At 35.0% G+C, this 5844-nt stretch overlaps 1 long non-coding RNA gene across 1 annotated transcript; it reads left to right on the top strand.

Annotated features, from left to right (window-relative positions):
* The first annotated feature begins 4389 nt into the window (after positions 1-4389).
* On the top strand, positions 4390-5634 carry LOC130244200 (uncharacterized). Its single transcript, XR_008839209.1, has 3 exons — positions 4390-4434; positions 5216-5357; positions 5464-5634. It is a non-coding gene; the product is annotated as an uncharacterized LOC130244200 (long non-coding RNA).
* The last annotated feature ends 210 nt before the right edge of the window (positions 5635-5844 follow it).

The raw sequence follows: 5844 nt of genomic DNA on the forward strand, positions 1-5844 counted from the left end.
GGCTGCAGATTCATCAGAAGCCAATCAGCTCATTTCATGTATGTTGTGATTGCAGGCATTCTTGATTTTCATGGCTGAACAAGAAATTTGTATAATCATGTAAGATGTCACTCCACTAGTCAAAATGTGATTTTGATGCAGGGAAGGGGATTTTTTTTGTAGTGTAAAGGCTAAATTCCTTTTGATTGTTCAGAAACATATTTTTGTATTCTAACACAGACTTCTGTTCATTTGCTACAGTGGTTCTAAAGATGTTCCATTAATTTGTCTGTAAATTGAATATTGTTAAAATATGTTTTGAAATGATCAGTTCCCAGAGTAATAAGATAATGAGAAATTTTGAATTCTCACCAATGTTTAGCTAGAACCTTGTTATTTCAAAATCCTCAATGTGTGACAGCTTGTTTTGTCAAATGGCCACAGCGATTTACAAAGCATTTTATCGTGCCAGTATATGCAATTAAACATGAAGTTGCTCTGACTGACTGTATCTTCTTATCCTCAAAGGTTTTCTATGGCCTGATAAAGTATTCCTATCACACTCATTATGTGGTTAATGGTCTGAGCATGAGAAAAAAAAAACTTTGTTTAGATTGAGAGAACTATTTGACATAGTACAACCACCTCAATTTAAAGAATCACCCCAAAAACATTAACGTGTGTGTTTGTGTGTGTGAATAGTGATATTAATAATCAGCCCTAATCCTATAATAAACCACATACTGCTGTCTGCATTTCTATTTGCAACATGTTTACATTTGACCTTTTCTCATGGGCGGTGCATTTTGTCCATGTAAATGGGCAGGTATTTAATATTTGAAAATAAATACTCTCTGTCAGGTCAACCACATTCCGATTGTGATCTAATCAAATGAGATCCCATAGAAAGCCAGGTAACTATCTTTTCTTGCCCTCAGTCAGCAAAGGGTGTTTTGACACGGTTTATCGTCTTCATCAGCAGGTAATTTATATCAGCCCTTAGCTTCTCTATCCCACTATCTCTCTCAAGAACTCAGCTTACAAGGAGGGGAATGCTGGTGGCAGGTTCTCACACTTCTCCAGAGAGGAGGAGGGGAAAGTGAGCAGGCTATCATTGTGCCCTTACTGCGGGTTCTCTTGATGCCTTCTGATGCCCTCCCGACATTTGCATCACAGTTAAACATGTTCTCCAGTTCATGCTCTCAGAGGACACACAAATGAACTGGAAAATATTATGAAGGTGGCAGATTTGAATAATTGTGGACAATCTTTTCTTTAAATGTACTACTTTGTACATTTGTACGCCCCTTTGTTTAACATTAGTCATCTTTGTTAGTTATCACCTAAAAGTGGTGGAAAGTAACTAAATATCTGTATGAGTATTAAGTATGAATATTTTCATTTTACTTCAACATTTTAATATATTTATATATACTGTATATACAGTGCTCAACATAATTGAGTGCAACCCATTTTGGAAATGAATATTTTTATCCATTTCTCAGTGAATATAGGCAATGTATTTTGGTGCATTTAAACAAAACAGACTTATTAAACAGATATATTTACTAAAATACTATTTTAGTCACCAAACATTTAGAAATTGAAAGAAAATACAATTAAATTCAAGTAAAATATATATAAAAAAATACAACTTACAAAATTTCAACACATTTTTTCAATGTATTTGCTTCTCTTGATTTTCCTCTTTTTAAATTTTGTATTTAATATTTTTTCTATAACATATAAATGTGGGTGTACTAGTTATTTTTAAAAGTTATTTTGTTAGATAAGCTCCAGAATTGGCTTAAGTACTGACTAATCTAATGTATATGCACTACATCTCATGAATGTAAAAAGTTATTTTGAAGGAGAGAAATCATCACCTGCTCAGATGCTTTAATGATTTTGATTCTAGAGCAAAATTTTGTCACTTGTTAAATCTTGTCACAAATTGTATTTGTGAATTTTATTTATCTAACTACATCTATGAGTCTCCAGTCAAAAACTCGCTGGTTCAAATGATCTGTTCAGAGTGAAGGTGCATTCCACCGATCGAAATCTGTCTCAAAGTAGTGCATGCTGGTTAGAAATTTTGTCCGGCTTGATGCACACCGATGCCAGGTGACTGTCACATGTGGCATCAGATCAGACAGCAGACTCAGCCAATACATCGCCTGAAGAGCGACTGCAGGAGCTGCAATGAAGACACCGATATTACACGATTGGCCGTGTTCACCGCATGACAACAACCATGTGTGTTTCGGGTTTATTATTGGACGACTTCCGTCTCACAAATTTCAAAACAAACTGTTTATTTTTATGCCATCTCAATCTTGTAATCATAATTATTAAAAGACTACAAATATTTTACTGCAGTAATCATCTTTTGTTAAATAATTTGTTCATAACGACTAGATTGTTTGCATAGGCTTAATTCAGGGTTTTTTTTTACTACTTTTTTACTACACTCTAAAAAACATTGGGTTATTTACTTAACCCAATGGTTGAGTTAAAAATATTTGGTGCTTTGTTGGGTTATTTTAAACCTTTATTGGGTTATTTATTTAATAACTCAACCAGTTGGGTTACAATTTTTGAATTTCAACAGTCAACTGATTGAACTGACACAGAACTGCTGAATCAATATGCGTACGTGATGTTGCTCTTGCGGTATAAAGTTTATGCAAGCTCTAATGCAGTAAATTAGAGCAGAAATGCAGCAAATTGCCTCTTCGTGTCATGTTTTTTATATCTGTTTCACCTGGACTCTTAATTATTGATGATACAAGCGTGCGCGCTCCATAGCCGATCTACATGCGGATAAAAACGCTTTCTCTACCTCCTCGTTCATCTCTACAGTTGTTTTGAGGAAAGGACACACGTATTAGAGATATTCCGCCGTCATTTTTGTCTTTAGGACCCAGCAGAGACATCAAACCGGAGTCGCGTCCAGTCTTGTTGAAGGTATGTTATGTTGTCTTAAAAACACTGTCCTTTCGCTAGGAAAACCATATTGTAACAACTAAATGCTAATATAGACACATTTATGTGCTACATTTTGTTCAGGAAGTTGCTGGTTTTCCCAAGAAGTACGGAATCCGACCATTATATTATTATTGGTTATTATTCGCCGCTAGAGGGCGCTGAATGGATCGCAACGTGAGGACGTTATCCTCCTGGACAAGAGCAGAGCAGAAGCTTGCTACACCATCTTTTACCAGAAGAAGATTCATTATCCATTTTAAGGTACTTGATTATTAACTATTGAAAGGTAAATGTTGTTATTATTAGTATTTGTGTGTACTTTATTGAAGGCCCTGAAAATTGCAGTTTCCCTACATCTTATACTAACCTACATTGATGAAACCACAAGCCTGATAATGTTAGATGCTAATATAAATGTTTAATCAGTTATATATGTCATACAACAATTAAATATAAGCCTAAAAATTATATATATATATATATATATATATATATATATATATATATAAGAATTGTAACATCTGCTAGCTTTGTATAATAATAGTAGTAATATATGCTTATAATACAAAGCCCTTAAACATACATGTCCTTGCCCAGTTTTCAATTCAGGTGAGATTTTAGTGATGCTGTAACCACTCAACTGATAAATGTTGACTGTCAGCTCATGTTAATTGTTGTTTATTTATTTTTTTGTTTGTTTGTTCACTGTAGGTTGCGCTGGATAGAGCGAGTTTTAATCCTCCTTGATAATCTTGTTGATAAAGGTGAGAAAACAACAGCTCTGTATTTTGTAATATGTACATGATGTACAAATGCACAGATACACACACTTCAGCAGTATCATATACTGTAAAAGTGTCTTTACATCACGATATGTCTTAAAATCAAATTATACATTTGTAATTCTTCTGTAAATGCATTTATACTTTTTTGAACAGCACTGGTAGTGTGTAATAACACAAATGCCTCTTTCAAAGGCGTTTCTGTGGCTTATTTGAGTGTGAATTTGGTATTAGACTCTGTATCAGGCATGAGGCCACAGGTGAGTACAGATGACTGATAGAGTCTAAGCACAGTTCAGAACTTCACTCCTGGAACATTTGACCAAGTAATTGCGATATTACAGACATTAACCTATTTATATTAATTATTGCATTATGAAAATTTACTGACAGGTTCCAGCTATTTCAGTAGAAAATGTTATCAGGAGTTTGACTCTTTTGCAAGTTTCTGAGCATGAGAATTAAGCACACTGATAAACATCAGTGCACAGTTGACCATGTAAAATGGACCTAATTTGCCCACCAAATTTGCAAATGTGATGCACCTTAACAACTTGCATAAAAGACTAATCCTGCAGCTAAAAGTGCACATTTTCATATTTTTTTTTCTCTTTATCTGTTTAAGTTACCCCTGGAGATGCCCACTTGCAGCCTTCCAGTTATCTTTTCTTCGTTGCTAAACTGGGTAAACACATGATTTTAGTTTTTATTTGGTCCGGCATACATGTACAAATTTAAAATTTCTGTTTTAAGGTTGGAGCGAACATCATTTGGTATATGGAGGAGGAGGTAACTAAACCATTCTTGGTGTGAAAGTCCATAGCATTTTCTCCTCTGTTCAGTGGGGACTATGAAGTTTTTGATTTGCTTTGTCCTTTAAGTTATCATTTGTGCTCAGCAGAAAAAATAAATAAATCAACAACTTGAGGGTGAGTAAATGATGAATACACCCAAAAATCGGTGAAACACCCATACACTCATTCAGCAGCAGAGGCGAATCCATCATGTCCTGGAGCTGGGTCAGAGGAGCATGTCTCTCACAGTCCAAACGCATGCAGTATAGGTAAATTTAATTAACTAAATTGGCCGTAGTGTATGGGTGTTTCACTGATTTTGGGTGTATTCATCATTTACTCACCCTCAAGTTGTTGATTTTGTTTTTTTATTTATTTCTGCTGACCACAATTGATAACTTTAAAGGACAAAGCAAATCAAAAACTTAATAGTCCCCACTGACTTCAACCGAAGACAAAAATGCTATGGAATTTCACTGTGGACCAAGAATGGTTTAGCTACATGTATTGTTCAAAATATCATGTTTTGTGTTTATCTGAGGAGAGATTTAGAACAAGCGGAGGGTGAATTAATGATGACAGAATTTCCATTTTTGTGTAAAATATCTCTTTAATAAATCCAGTGTACTCTTTGCATGGCGTGGATTTAAGTGCTGTTTTGTTTATTTTTAGTTTGCTCAGGACGGGTATTTTATACCCACACACCAAAGAAACTTTTTGAGGTTTGGGGAGATGCATCATTGCGGATCCTCTCGTATTGCAAAAAAAGAGAAGAGAGCCTTGGATCTATCAGTTCAAGCAAACATTTCATCTGGTGAGACAATCCTGCATAACAGCTCTGTTTTATTCCCTATTTGTAGCATTTCACCTGTGATATGAGGTTAATTATTATTATTATTTTTTTTTTGTTTGATATAAAGACAGCCTTGGAGATCCCACTTTGGAGATGGGGCTTTAACAACTCTGCCAGCTATCCTTTCTCCACTGCCATACAGATTGTGCAGCAAGATGGTTCGGCCCTCATACCAGGAGGCAAAACAAGAATTTGTTGATTTTGCGAATTCTAGGTGCATTATTTATGACAATAAATGTTGGACATTTATTTAATTCATGTATGTATACTTGTATTTCGTTCAGTACTTAAAGGAGGAGGAGCAACAGAGACAGAACCCTCTTGTCCTGCTGCTTGGGGATGAACTAAACTGCTCTCAGGCGTTTGTTATTGTGAAAGGAGTGGTACTAAATTCATGGATTTAAATAAAGCATTGCCAATGTAATAAAAGCGGTGTATTTTTTATTTA

The sequence above is a fragment of the Danio aesculapii genome, chromosome 17 (assembly GCF_903798145.1).
Source record: "Danio aesculapii chromosome 17, fDanAes4.1, whole genome shotgun sequence".
In the NCBI taxonomy this organism is placed as follows: Eukaryota; Metazoa; Chordata; class Actinopteri; order Cypriniformes; family Danionidae; genus Danio; species Danio aesculapii.